Source organism: Leucopleurus acutus, assembly GCF_964270905.1.
Source record: "Leucopleurus acutus genome assembly, chromosome: 2".
In the NCBI taxonomy this organism is placed as follows: domain Eukaryota; kingdom Metazoa; phylum Chordata; class Mammalia; order Artiodactyla; family Delphinidae; genus Leucopleurus; species Leucopleurus acutus.
This window is the reverse complement of record NC_139143.1, coordinates 148096254-148111634: the sequence shown is the minus strand read 5'-3', so window position 1 is coordinate 148111634 and position 15381 is coordinate 148096254. Positions and strand designations below refer to the sequence as shown.

Sequence of the window (15381 nt, the reverse complement as noted above, 5' to 3'; positions counted from 1 at the left end):
GGGCTCTGGTTGGCGGGGAGGTGCAAGCTGCTGCTTGGGTCGCCGGCTCAACGGTGTGAACGGCGGGCAGGAGGGAGAGAAGCTGATAAACACATTCACGGGGGACTTACAGGCACGACAAATAAAATCAAGCTCCTTTGTGGAAGCACACGGGGGCGGGCCGTTGCAGCGGAGTTTGCCATGTTAAATACGTTGATTGAGATGGGGGCGGAGCACAGGGACGCACAGAAACTGACCCACCCCGCAGGGCACCCATGAGCCGCCCCCGGGGAGGGGGGCTGCGGCCACGGAAGGACCGGGAGGCCCTGCCCTCTGGGAGCTCCCGGGCTGGGTAGATGGAGACGGGTCGTGGGCCAGGACCGGGTGACCAGTCTACCGAGGGGAGGGGCCCTGATGGATGAATGGGAACAGACAGGAGGAGCGAGGTGGTGCCAGAGACTGAACACATGGGGGACAAGAGGAGGAGACGGTCACCGGGCGCCCACTCAGCGCACTCATTAACACGCCTTCACTTGCAACTGGTCCCGTGACATGGGTTTCGCATTCCTATTTCCACCAATGACGAAACTGAGTCTCAAGGGATGAGGAGATTTGGCCATGGCCACATAACCGGTAGATGGTAGAGAGAGGAGGAGAAGCCCAATGGGTCCAAGGCTGACCCTGACCCCTGCAGCCAGACCTGAGCGGGTGTGTGCGGGAGCAGTGGGACGGGGCTCTCCATTCCAGCCACCCCCATCCCAAGCTGACCCCTGAAGCCCTGGGCTATGCTGGCCTCGACTCCCCACAGAAGAGATGAGCAGATGAATTCCCTTAAACCACGGAGTTGGTCAAACCGTGGGCTGCAGCTCATTAGTGGATGGTGAAATCAATTCAGTGGGTTGCAGTCATTGTTTTTAAAAACACGGAACACGATAAAAAGCAGAATAGAGGGCTTCCCTGGTGGCGCAGTGGTTAAGAATCCGCCTGCCGATGCAGGGGACACAGGTTCGAGCCCTTGTCTGCAAAGATCCCACATGCCGCAGAGCAACTAAGCCTGTGTGCTGCAACTACTGAGCCTGCGCTCTAGAGCCCGCGAGCCACAACTTCTGAGCCCGCGGGCCACAACTACTGAAGCCCGCGCACCTAGAGCCCGTGCTCCGCAACAAGAGAAGCCACTGCAAAGAGAAGCCCGTGCACCGCAACAAAGAGTAGCCCCCGCTCGCCGCAACTAGACAAAGCCCGTGTGCAGCAATGAAGACCCAACACAGCCAAAAATAAATAAATTTTAAAAAAAGAATAGAAAATATTGGACAGCCTTGTGTGTTTTAAGGCAGATACTTTTCATTAATCTCTGTTTATAAATATACGTGTGTGTGTGTGTGTGTGTGTGTGTGTGTGTGTGTGTGTGTGTGTACTGGGTCACTGTGTCAAATGTATTTTCTACTGCGGGTCACAGTCAAAAAGCATGAAAATCCAGTCAGGGAAGTGCCCTGCTGCCCACTCGGGACGTTGGGAATGGGGGGCCGGTCCCGCTGATGAGGGCACACCCTAATTCACTCTTTGCACTGGGGGCTGTGCTGCTACCCTTGGAAATTGAGAAAAATTCAAAACACGTGTGGGGGATGAGTGTGGTTTCATTAAGAAAGAGAGACCCAGGCAGGGTTTTCTTCCTCAGCCTCCTCCCTTGAAGCCAGGCTGCGCAGCCTGCTGCTGGCTCAGGAAGCAAAGCCCAGAGCTGGGAGAGGGCGGAGGGGTGGGCTCGGGCCGGCGGGCATGGAGACAGAGAGAGGTGTGCAGAGAGAGGCGAGGGGGCCATGCCCAGGACAGGCCTGGAGCTTCTCGGCCAAGTGAGGGGCTGCTCACTTCCCAAAAGCTCCGCGGAGCAGATGTTCCCCTACCTGCCACGCTACTAATTTCAACAAGTGTGTGTCTTTCTAGCGGCTGCCAGCAACGGCATGGTTTGTTACCATGAGCAATTTTCTTAATTAACAGACATTAATTAGCCATTTAGCAATTTTGCAAGCATTTGTTTAGCGGCTTTCCTAAACATGAATACCACTGTGATAATGGCACTGATTAGAGGGTCCCCTAATTAACAGTACAGGGAAGGAAAATTGAAATCACATAAATTAAAAAGGGAGGGGAAGTTAATGAAGGCGGGACATATTTGCACCTGCAAGTCTTTTGTACCGTGAAACTTTGGTGCAATGTAAACAAAATAAGATAATTTGACGCCAACCCCCAAAAAAAGGAAAATGAAAAGAACGGAGGAGGAGGGTTCAAGGGTGAGGTCCAGTCTCCAAGAGGGGGCAAAGGCCTTCTGTCGGGTCCTCAGTTCTTGGCAGGAAGGAGTGCCTCCTCCCTCCCAATCCTTCGCCGCCCTCCCTGGTAACATCGTGATCCTCAGGGCCAGCGGTGTGGCTCGGGCAGGTCCCTCACACCTGTGCACCCCGGCAGCCAGGCGAGATCGGGAGCAGCTGACTCGCTGAGTGGTCAGAGAAAAAGTAAGTAAAGCCCCTCAGACAGCCACAGACAGGACCCTCGGTCAAAGCAGTCCTTGCTAAGGGCCCGCACTCAAACCCGAGTCTTGTCGTTCCAAGCTGCCCCTTGGCCCTGCATTCCAGCTGCCTGGGCCCCCAGAGGTCCAGGGGGCAGGGCTGGCGTGTGTGCTTCACCTCTGCACCTCCCCCAGAAGCTCTCTGCAGGACCCTGCTGCCTGGGCCCTAATGAGTGGACAGGGAACAACTTGGCCTCCCTGCCGCTGCTTTAAGACAAACGACAAGGAGTAGCAGTAAGGGAGTGGGGCTGGTCCCTTACTGCTACTCCTCTAGCTAGGGCTAGAGGCCCTAGCCCAGCAACTTCTCTGTTCTGGGGGGAGCTGTGGGGAGCAGGTTGGTAAGCCCTGAGAGCGGGCAGTGGTTCTGAAGTCTCTCCTCTGACTTGGAGCTGGGGTTTGGAGTGCCGAGGACACGGGAACCCTAGCCCAGGCCAGCCGGTCACCCAGAGAGAAAAGCCCACCACAGTCTGGACACAGGCGAAGATACAGCTCAGCGTTCACCTTCCCAGGGCACGAAGCTCCTCTCCCAGGCCCAGTCAGGGTGCCCAGGCTCTGCTTATGTACCTCCCAGCATGGCCCCCAGCACTACTGGGAACATCAAAGCCAGAAAGCTTTTATTCCGTGCAGCCAGAAGCCCACCTTTGCCAAGGGGTTACCCACATCCTCCCAAATCTCCATCCTCTGTACCTCTGCTGCCTCCACTCAGCCTGACAGCTCTCCGTCACCGTATCTGTGTCCGGGTTCTGTCCCTGAGACGGGATGCAACAGCGCAGGGAGGGCCCTGCACACCTGGCTTGTTCTCAGGAGCTGAGAATGGGGCTCCGCAGTGGGAAAATGTTCGCTCGTGTAAAGATGATGACAGACGTGTTGCCCACCTCCACGAGGAGGTATGGCATCTGCTGCCCTGTGCTTTATTAAACCACAAAAACGTGTTCTTCTCTTTCCAGTCTGCATTCTCAACAAGAGACTGACAGGTAGGTTTAGAGAAAACAGACCTTTAGTCTTTTCAACTTGTTACCCACTCGAGCAAAAGGCTATGTAGGAGGCAGACAAAAAAAAAAAAAGAACTTGTTTTAAGATTCTGACCTTTGTTGGGATGTTGGCTTTTCTCTTCCCCAGATGCTGCACAGATCTGGCAGGCAGGTGGAGAGGACGGAGGTGGAAGGTGAGAGAGGGCGGGAGTCTTAAAGCTGGTAATACCGAGTGTTCTCACACAGGACAACTCTCCCCCTTCCCACCCGCCCTCACACGGCCAGTGGGGCCTTCCCTGGCTTCTACTTGCTGAAAGCTTTAGAAGAACCCAAAATAGGTGTATCTGGAAGCCTGCTTGGCCAGGATGACCCTCTGCATCCAGCTCCATTTAGACCATCTCCCTCACAGACCTTGGAGGCTTTTCATCCTAGGTGCTGCCCAATCAACCCTCCTGACATGCCAGAGAGATGGATACGGGCAGACATCTGAGGTGAGCAGAATATAGGGCTGGACCAGGCTGGGGGTCCCACCAGAAGCTTGGGGAGAACCATACCTGCCCAGCAGTCACCTGTTTGTTGGCAGCCCTGAAAGATCATCACTGCTTCCAATGCTCTTCGTTCATGGGGAAGAAGAGAGGTGCAGGACAGGGGTGTGATCTGTCCAAGGCCACACAGATGAAGCTGGCAGCTGAGCCACATCACCTAACTCCAGCCCAGGGCTCACTCTCTTCATGGTACCACGTCCCCATCCATGCAGACAAAGAAACAGGGTTTGGAAAGAACTGGGTTCAAATCCTGACTCTGCCACTGACTGCGCTTCTCTCATCAGTGAAATGGGAACGATTACAGTAATAATAACGAAGCCACACCTGCCACACGGTGCAGATGGCCTTCACTTGCATCAGCTCACGTCATCTCAACTCCTCACTGGAAAGGCTCTTAATTGCTCCATTTTATATAGCCACAGAACTGACTCTCAGCAAGGCGAAGCCACTTGACTTGGATTACAAAGCTATTAAGTGGTGGGTCCAGGCTGATTCTAGAGTCCTGGGCCGCCTAGCTGGTCCACCACTCTACAAGCCCGTGAGCAGTGCTCCTAGAGGCTGAAGGACTTGTGGGTGCACCCAGCCACTCACCCACATACATATCCTGGGTGCTGACCTTCCATGTGTCTGGCCAGCCCATGCTGGGGTGAGGGAGGGTCACATAAGTGCATTGGACTCGTCTTGGCCCTGAAAGCTCCCAGGCTAGCTGGGGAGAAGGATGAGGACACAGTGACAAACAGGCTGGAGTGTTGGTTTAAACTGCCATGGGTTCCAAGAGAAGGTAAACCAAAGCTCAGGGAGGCCACAGAACAGAGGCCAACAGGGAGCTGGGATGAGAACTGGGGGTCCCTGGCGGGTCAGAACTCTTCCCATCGTACAGTCCTGCCTCCATGGGGTGACGGCAAGGAGACCTGTGCCGAGGGGACACCCCAACTCGGGAAATCCCTGCCACTGAATCTGGGAAAAGGAAGGTGACTTGCCCACTTCCTGTCTGGGCCTCGCTCTGCCCCAGACCCTGTTAATGGACTTGCCATTCCCCTCAGACGTTACGGAAATACGTTAACTCCCGCGCTTCCTTATTCTTTTTCCTGTCCCTTCGGCACTGGGTGGCAGCCTCCGAGAGCCACTTAGGCAGGGCCCGGGGAGGCTCTGCTATGGACCATTCCACTAAAACCCTAGATGCTGACAGTTGAGTGAAAGTGCCTTTGCCATCATCGACGTGGTGGGGAGCAGAGTACAACAGATCCAAGGTCTCTGCAGAAAAGCACCTCAGAACCGTCTGCAGGACCCACCTATGCACTCCCCCCTCCGAAGCTATCCTCGAGAGACATGCTTGTGCACAATGGGGAAAGCTTCCTGGCATCCATCCCAGCTCCTCCAGGACATGCTGTGAGTACGGTTTCCTCATAAGGAAAATGGGATATTCTACAGGTATTGCAGGGAGGTGGTACAGCTGACGGTGCTAGGCACAGGTCCCCAAGCTTCCACAGTCCCCACGCCTGCTGCTCCAGAGCCACTCACAGCCCATTTACAGGGCAAGCGAGAGCTAGACTTACTCTGTGGGATCGCCCTCCTCAGCCTGTTGAAAGCCCACACATCCTCCTTTGCGAAGCCTGGCCTATTCTACCCAGCCAGGTGCACTCCAAACGTGGTGCATCCTCTTTGGACATCCTGCCTTATTTGTGGATGCCACGTGGGCTCCTCCAGGGCAATGACAGAGTCCCCACGTGGACGTCCAGGGCAGGGCCTGAGCAGAGCAGTGAGGCGTGGCCAGCAGGCGGACCCCTCAGCCACAGTCAGCCAGCCCCTGGGTGGGCACATCTAACACTTTTGGGTTCAAGGAACCAGGAGGAAACGTTAGTAACAACAGGAATGACCACGCTGGTCCTCTGAGCTAAAGACTCTTGGGAGTGAGGGAGGACAGTGCCATAAAATTAAAAACCAAATAAAAAAGAAAATCTGTATTTATTTATTTATTTATTTATTTTTTTAAGGAGAAAGGTAATAAAAGCTATATGCTAAGTTTAGTATTTCCAAAACTCACGGCTCCTTCGCCAAATGCCATCCCATACTCCCCAAAGCTGCCTTCAACCTGCCTGGACATCATGGACTCTCAAGAGAAACAGAGATGAGACTGAGTCCCAGGTTTTCTGGGTGCAGAGGTGGGCCAGTGGGGAGAACTCGGCTGTTAGAGCCCACGGCACTGGGGCTGGAGTCCTGCCTGACAGCCCCGGGCATGGGGCTGCTCCTCTGTAAGGAGCAAAGAATCCAGGTGACACTCTCCTTGCAGAAAAGCTGTGAGAGTGCTCTGGGAACAGCTGAACACCCCGTCATTACCATCAAGGTCAAATCTGCCTTTAGTCAGAAGGCCTTTGGGGAGAGGGGACTTGAAGTTTTAGGTTGCTAAGAAACAAAACGCTCCACACATCCCTGTTCCCCCCAGCCCCCGACTCCTGGGGATACTGGCCAGTGGTCTGGCAAGAATGCAGGGGTGGGTTTCATCAACTGGCAGCAGGAAACGGATGACCCGCATTACTGGTGACCTGTGCAATCCGCCCGTTGGGCGTGTTACTGTAACTGAGTGAATATAAAATTACATTAATTATACACATGGCAACAGGCATGCAACAGACAATCCAATTTGCTCCTTGGACACGAATGCTGACAGGAAATGCCATAAGCCCATTCTGGGGAGAGGGCCAAGGTGTGCCCGTGTGCCACTGACATCCCAAATCTGTCAGCACGATGTGCCTCCACCCATAGCCTCCCTGTGGCAGGAGGCTGACCACCTGGCGGGGTCAAGGAGCTGCTGACATGCAGCTCATCTCAGAAAAAGTTATTTCTCCATTTCGATCCATGGGAACGAACTTGTCAGGGACTCGGACAGTTGCCTTCCTATCCTGCTTCTATCTGTCCCCTCTGGGGAAGAGGCATCTTTACGTGTGTACGTGGGCAGTAGAGGCTGGAGACAGAGCTAAAGTTACCAACTCAAGGCTACAGGGGGCTGAGCTGGGCCACACCCAACCGTGGAGCTACGGCCAGGCTGCAGCACAGCCCTGAGAGCTCACAGTCAGGGGGCTGCCGGCCTCCGGGAGATGAGCCCACAGCAATCACGGCCCTCCGTGGGCACCAGGTAAGGTAGGTCTGACAAGTGGTGGTGGCCCATCTTCCTGGGATGGTGGGGAAGTTGTCAGTGAGAGGAGCAACAGTATACGACGTGTCTCCCTTGGAGTCACCTCGGCATAACCTCAGGAATCCTCAAAGCCACCGGGGTCCACTATGTGCAAGGATCAGCGAAAGACTCATTGATTTCCGGCTGAGCAAAGGCCCCAGCTGACCTCCCCTCCTCCCCGTGCCTCTCCGAGGAGCCAGGACAGTGCTGGGCAGGTGGCGAGGGCGAGAGGTCTGTGCGCTTGTGAATCTGGCTTCCCGGGACGGGCCGCCAGGACACACTGCAGGAGGCACTCAGATCATGTTTTACTCAAGAGGTCCCATGGAGACAGAGACGCAGAATCAGCAGGCGACGGTTTTCAAAACAAAGGGAGGAAACATGGCAAATGAAAGTACAGGCGGCGTCCAAGACCTAACCACAGTCCCCCCCAATGCTGCTCCCTGAGTCTGCCCCAGCCCCGCGCACAGACGGGAAAGCCAAGCCCCAGGGACGTGGGCTCACTGGTCCCAAGTCCTGGCTTGGCGCCCTGCACCACACCCAGAGTGGAGGCTGGGGTCAGCAGCCGCACGAGGACCCCAAGAGCACGGCCACCACTGTGGCTGAGCTACAGGAAAAGTCGGCAACCTATGGCTCAGGGCCAAATCTGGCCTGTCACCTGCTTTTGTAAATAAAGTTTTATTGGAACACAGCTACGCTCATTTGTGTACCGTCTGAGACTGCTTTCACGCTGTATCAGTACAGTTGAGCAGTTGTGACAGAGATCAGATGGCCCACAAAGCCTGAAATATTTACTATCCAGCCCTTCACAGAAAAAGTTTGCTGACCCTTGAGCTTAGTAATGGTTTTCAAGACTGAAGAGGGAAAAAACTGGAGTCTTTTTAAATTCTCAAGGAAAAGCAGAACAGTGCTAGATCTACTTTCTGATTTTAACCTCACATCTCTTTAATAAGATAAATGCAGCAAAAATTAACCCCATTTTACAAAGGAGAACACTGAAGTCCAGCGACACAGCGTTATTTACCAGAGCCAGGATCTATGCCACTGACGACAAGAGAATGAGTGCCCGGATCCGGGGTCAGCAAACCTGAGTTCTGGTTCCCCCACCAACATGCCATGTGACCAATCTCTGAGCCCCGGTTTTCTGGGCCATTGGCCTTAAACAAGATGATCTTTCACTACTATAACACAATAACCAGCATTCATGACCAGTTGTTTGGTCCCACAGCACCTCCTTGCTAACCATCTTCCCTGCGTTCATTCTGGCCACAATGCTGGGGAACATACTCTTCCCTCGCTCGCCAGCACAAAACATTCTGGGGTCTTGATTCCAACCCTGAATTCTTTCAGCAGGTTCGTGCTGTTTGACCCTCGTCTATGCAGTGAATTCAGAAGAATTCTCTAGGGTTACCTCAGTAAAGGGTTCTATCTACCTTGAAAGGCTGTGCTTGGGGTGGGGGAGGGGCAAGGAGAGGCGACTCTGCTTCCAGCTGCTGCTGCTAAACCCTTGAGGCCTCCCTGCTGAAGATTCTTTGTATGTACCTGTGTCCACAGAACTCAGCACTCTTTCCAGGGACACAGGAGAAAGCATTAATACGCAGAACTTATGAGCAGAACCCACGTCCACCTGGCAGTGCACCCAGCCACTGGGTCCCAGCACCCTGGGCTGAGTGTGCGCTAAGCGCTGGAGACACAAAAATAAGCAGTACTCTGGCCTTCCCTGAGAGAGTCCCAGGCAGTGTGGAGAGAGCAAGGTGTAACTGTGACCGCAGCAGCATTCCAACAGAGGCAGGTACCAGGTGTGCGATTACAGAACCATCACATTGCGTAGGCAGGGCATGGAAGGATGAACAGGGGTCCTCTGGCAGAGCAGAAATGAAAGGGGCTTCTGGGCTGAGATTGGCATCTGTGTGGCAGAGGCAAGAGTGGGCGTGGTGCTGGGGGGGGGGGCGGCTCATGCACAAGATGGTGACCGTGGGGCTGGGACCTTCAGGCTGAGGAGTGGGGTCATTCACCTTTGGGAGCTCGTGCAAGGGAGTGGTGATCAGACCTATGTCTTGGGAAGCACACATCCATCCCATTCCTTTCCAAAGATGTTTCTGTGCCCTTCCTCGAGTTAGAAATAAAGACCTGTGGCCACTGGAAAACAGTGAGTTCACAACTGGGGTGCTAATTCCCATCTCTTGCTAACTACACATGGAGTGTGTACCTGCTCCGCCACTAAGCCACACTACAGCCCTGAACAGCCAGCCCTCTTTAATGTTGGCGAGGGTTTCCGAGACCCAGTCCCAGCCATGTGGGTTTCTGGCCGACATCCGGATAGCACACTCTCTCCTCCCAGACGTCTACTGGTTGCAGTAGAGACCGGCCCTGTGGGTAAGTGGGAGAGGCAGAGACACACACAGGATCCAGAGCCATGCCAATCCCGCAGAACACAGGGAGGACACGCCTACCTTGCCAAGAGAACCAAATCTCCCCCCCCAGCCCCCAACAAAAGACTGCCTTTTGCTCTGAAAGTGGACAGGGCTGCAAAGACGCATCCCACTCCTGCCCGCCAGCCTCCACGCCACCTCTCGCCAACACTAAGGCTCCACTGTTCATCACGGCAGCACAGTGAAGGCGAGGTGCATGTTAAAAAGGCACTGCCTCGTCCACCCAGATAATTCCTGCTCGACTTTAAGCTCTCCGGGCACATGCGTGCACACAGCCTTCCTGCCCTACCCCCTTATGCCCAGACAGACGATCCAAAAAGTACAGATTCATTCGACCAACTAGGACAGGGAGACCAAGGCTGTGGAAGCTATAAATCCAGATGCTAGAATTCAACCCCAACTGTCCACTGGGCAGAAGAGGGCTGAGAAGGAAAACAGGAAAGTTGGCCAAGGTTTCCCCTTTAGTTTTGTGGCTTCCAGGATGACTGGGTGGTTTCTCGTGCCTCTTCTCCCCTGAGAAGCTTGGGGAATGGCCCAAGGTCTTGTCTTCCTTCCTTGGCTAAGGAGAAGCAACAGGATGGGGTGAGGGAAAGAACCAGGACACTGGGGAGAGACGGGCTGAGGAAGCCCGCCCACTGTCACCCAGGCAGTGGGCTTTGAAACCTGGAGCACCTCAGTGGCAACACGAGGGGCAGCCATGTGGAAGAGCTCTGGATTCATGGGCCAGGGGCACGTCTGCAGTCCCCTCCCAAACTCCCCAACCTCGCCCGTAAAACAGGCCACCCCACCTCCCCACAGAGAGCCACAGATACCGAGCGTCCAGTACTTCGTCCAGTGCGGGGGACCAGCCCTCACCACAGGGCAGCTGCCGATACACAGAGCTGTGCTCAGATCCTCTCTGCCCCAAAGAATCCTTCAGGAAGCTCCTCTTTCCCTGACTAGACCTTCCTATTACCCCACTCCCAGGGAGCTGCCCCCTTGCCCACTAACATGTAACCTGTCCGAATCTGAGCTAGTCTCAGGCTGGACTCACGGCCCTCACCAACCCCACCTGATGTGGGGTGCTCTTCAGCCAACTCCACAAAAGCCATCTGGCCCCTGAAGTGCCCCCCAAAGCCCTTGATGCCCCCAGAGGACAGGGCCTGGGCTTCTTCTGTTTACTACTGCACCTCCCATGTCTACTCCTTCTAACGTTACATTTTTCTGATGGGCAGACTGAGGCCCAGAAAGATAAAGGCACCGCCCCAGAACACACTGCAAGTCTCCAAACTCTTAGACCCTTTCCATAACTCCAGAATAAGTCTCTCGGAGTTAGATATTATAATTGATCTGAGGAAGGGGCACTTACAGATTCCCATTTGGGGTGTACATTTTTTTACCTTGAGGCATGGATGGGACAAGACTTTGTCAAAGTCTTCTTGAACAAAAATGACTCGAGATTGAAGAGGCTTCAAGGAGGGGAGGGGAGAATTCTGCAATCTGCAGAAGAGGCCCTGCAGACGTGCTGGGCGGGGCAGGGCTGGGTCTGAGAGCAAAAGCTCTGGCCCTTGTCCCAGGAACCAAGAGCTGGTTCAACAACAGGGTGAGGGTAGCAGGGGCTAGATCACAAAGAGGTCTGGATGTCGTAAGAAGAGCCTGGACTTTATTCTTTTAACGAAGGGATACCACTGACAAGAAGACCACTTGACGGAGGGGATGAGCCACTCCACTGACCTGCAGAGAGGCCAGGCTGGAGTCTGCCACGCAGACCAGGAACACCTGGAGCCAGGGACTGCCTTGCCTCCCAGCCCTGGGAGCCGAGCAGGGCCAGGCGGAGAGCTGTCCCTCCTGGATGTATGTGGAACGGATGCCCAGAAACCAGTCCCTGGGAAAGAGCCCTCGTGAAGACACCTGATCTGCCTTTCATTCTGAACACATTCCCAAACTCAGAGCTGGTGAAGCAGGTAGAGCTGTTCCTGTTTCACAGGTGAGGAAACTGAAACTCCAGTGATACTCAGGTGAGTCACTATAGTGACAGAACTCAGGAGTAGTCAGCCCTCCACATCCACGGAGGCAGAACCCGACGACAGGGAGACGGACTGCACTTGGCCATTTGATATAAGGGACTTGAGCATCCACAGACTCTGGTATCGGTGAGGGGTACTGGAACCAATCTCTCCGTCGGTACCGAGGGACAACGGTAGAAGCAAAGACCCAGCCCCCTGGGGGAAGAGCTGACAGTAACTCACAATAGCAAGCTCACCCTGAGGAGCTTGGCAGGAACAGGGCCAGAGGCTTTTGGACATACAACCTGCTTTCCTGCTTCCACCTCCCCTGTCAGCTCCTGTCGGTGGACCAGGGACAAGGAGTCAAGGTGGCAGGGCCCAAGGGGACCGCCACGTGGGCAGGGTTAAGGAAGGTGACACGTCAGGGGACCAAATAAGACCCGGTGCTTAGCAGGTGCCAGAAACGTCAGTCTAACCGAAGAGTTAAGCACTAAAAAGCCCATCAATCTCGAGAATACCCCGAACCTCTCCCACACTTCACTGCCACCAAGGCTGTACTGAGCCTGAGATTCCTTATGGAAAAAGAAGAAAACTCACGGCGACCCTTGCTCCTGGTTGAGCTGAAGACCTACCTCCATCCTGGCCTCTAGCTCACAGAAAAGAACAGCCCAGGACACCCCTGCCTGTATCCACAACACAGGAGAGCCAGAGTGTTTACCCGCGCCAGGCAGGGCTTCACAGGCATCATTTCGTGGTGTCCTCATATCCGCCCCAAGAGGTAGTGGGTATATCTTCACCCCAACCTGTCAGGTGAAGCAGCTGAGGTTCACAGAGTTTAATGGACTTTCCCAAGGCAACCAACATGCCAACCCAGGCTGCATGACCCCAGGGCTGTCAGGAAGCACGTTTAGAGAGGGTCAGGGAGGGATGGGACACACAGGGGGCAGATGAACTAACAGGCACGTGGAAGCTCCAGGGACCCAGGCGCTGGGCTTCTGACCATTGGCCAACACTGGGTCACGTTTCCACGGCAGTAATAAACCATCACTGAACATGAGTATACGTGTATGTGTATAGTCAATCCTCACCAGTGCTCTGAAAAGGAAGCACTGCAATGTGCCAAACGACTGCTTCCCAGCACAGCCGAGGAGAGCAGTGCCTAGAGAGCTCGGATTACCCGCCCAGAACACGTCACCAGGAGTGGCAGTGGGCTGTCTTGCTCCAAAGCCCCTGCTCACAGCCACTGAGCATTGACAACCCTCTTCGGCCAGGCCTCTCCTGCAGCTGGGTGCCCTCTGCTCCCCTCCACTGCAGACACAGCTGAAGTGGTGTCCCCCGGGTCAGGGAGCCCCTTAGAGAGCCCAGCACGGAAGAGACACTTCATGAAAGCCATGGCCCCACCCGTGCTCTTAAAAAGTCTAATCCCACCCTTTTGGTCTTAGCAAGAGATGGGGCTTCCTGGAACCCAGGGGTGGGCCTAGGCCAGGGGCGTCACTGATTCCAATGCCTTCGTTTAAGGGAAGGAGCTTGTCAGGGAAAGGTCAGCTGGGGAGTTGATCTAGGCAGAAACAGGACATGAACCCCAAATCCACACTATGGGTCTCCTGCTACGTCCCCAGCTCTTAGAAGAGCACCTCCGCAAGATGAGAGGAAGCCCTCTGACCCCCCGGTCTGGGCCCAAGGCACTCAAAGGGCACTTTCCTTTCAGGGCAGCACGATCTTATTCAGGGGGTCTATCTCAATCCACGTAATGCCAAGGTGTGTTAATTCCAGGATTCCGCTGGAATTCCCTTCCTCAAACCTCTTCTGCTACAGGGCTGAGAAATTCGATTTCTTTTTTTAAAGGAAAAAATACCCTCAGCATGATTTGCGGAGAAGGAAGCAAGAGCTGAGGAAGGTCTACCCCACCCCCTGCCCCCCACCCGTGAGAGGTGGGGAAATCTTCTGGGGGAACGGAGGCACCCATGGCAGAGCAGCTCTCCAGCATGGGGGGTGGGGGGAGAAATGCAATCCTACGAGAAACCCAGGTCCAAAGGGGAGAAGGATAAACCAGCCCAAGCTCTTAACAAACCAGAGGTGAAGGTGCTGCTGACACCAATCCTCGGGCATCAGATCCATAAAAGTCAGAGATTCGGGCGTCGGTTTAGAGCTCAAGAGAAGAGGCCCAGAGCGGGTGGCGGGGGGGGGGGGGGGGGGGTCGTGGCCCCAGGGGTCTCCCGGGGCGGGAGAAGCAGCAGCTGAGCACGGCCCCCGGGCCTCCCACATCTGAGGGTCCCTCCGGAGCCTCTCCCCTGCCTCTCCCTGGAGAGGGATTGGAGCCAGGACGGGTCTGGGGCAGCAGGGGCAGGCGGCAGGGCTGGCTGCAGCCCACGCGATCCTGGGTGTGGGGCTGGCTCCACGACAGGGGGCGGTCGAGGCCTGAGGAGCCGCCGGGTGCTTTGTTACTGAGCAAACCTCCCAGGCACTGACTGCTGATGCATAGCTAACAGGGTGGCAGACACTGATTTATGTTCAACTTTCCATTTCATCAGCGAGAGTGGAGTTCACATTTTGGGGAGGGGGAGGCGGCCTGCGTGTGCAGACGCAAACATGCCCACGCGCGCACTCAGGCACAAGCATCGGTCACGGCGGCAACTTTTTTCCCCCCTTTTTAGGACGGAGGGCGAGGGGGCGAGGCAGCCTGGCACGTCAGGAGTAACCTTTTGTCCACAGTTGCTAGGAGCCCCGGCCGGTCATCTGCCGCTGGGCAGACGTTAGGCACCAGGCTGGTTGCTGGGCGGGGCGGGAGCACAGACTGACCTTTGTGGAGGTAGTGTTGGCAAGAAAGAAAGTCTTTTTTCCCCCTCTCTCCTGCCCTGGCCTTTCCGCACAGGCCGGGTGAACGTGGGGCAACGTCTGCGAGTGGGTCCACGGCAGGGAAGGGAGGAACAGCCCGGTGCACAACGCTTCAGAGTGGCAGGGGTTCATAAAGGCCTCTTGGGCACCCCTCGCTAGAGTGATGAGCAAACTAAGGTCCAGACAGGGGAGGGTGGCCCCCCAAGGACACACAGCAGTTTGGCAACAGCGGGGCTGGACTCAAAGCAGGCGTCCACCTCCCAGGGTAGGGGTCTTCAGGCTTAAAGGCTGCCCCTGGCTTCATCTCAGTAATGGGGGGGGGGGGGGCGGGTTCTGCTGTTGCAGGCAGCAAGTCAGTTTGGAAGAGGCGGGGGGCTCGGGGTGGGAACAACAAGCGCTCCCACCTCCAGCCGTGGCCCAGGGCCCAGCGTTTGCGGCGCCCCGCCTCTGCTCTAATCCTTCTCAGCGGGGGTGACCCTGCCTTCTGTCAGTCTGGAGGCAGACAGCAGGGCGAGGGGCGGGGACGAGGGGGTGCTTCTGTCCCCCGGAGGACCCCGCCTGCTCACCCGGGACACAGCTCCTCTGTCCGCTCCCATGGACCGGTGCACCTATCAGATCCCCTCCGCCCACAGGGAAGCAGACAGGGCAAGGGGCTGGGGTCAGAGAGCCGGCCCAGAAAGGGGAGGAATCTGCTCCCCAGCAGACAGGGAGTTCCTCAAGAAGCTCCGAACCCCACCACCCCGCCCAGGCCTCTCTTCCCTGAGCAGCACTCTGGCCAAGCTGAGCCTCGCGTTCCTCACCCAGACAGTGGGAATGCTAGCAGCTCTCAGGCCTACCTGACAGGCAAAGGAGACCACAGACGGGGCGCCTTCGCTGACCTGGAGGGTGCTCCACCAGCAACTATGAGA

The 15381-nt window shown here is 55.7% G+C and overlaps 1 protein-coding gene across 2 annotated transcripts in view; it reads right to left on the bottom strand.

Moving 5' to 3' along the window:
• The window catches only part of SSBP3 (single stranded DNA binding protein 3), a 164518-nt gene that overhangs the window by 28327 nt on the left and 120810 nt on the right, over positions 1-15381 (bottom strand). The window lies entirely within an intron of this gene.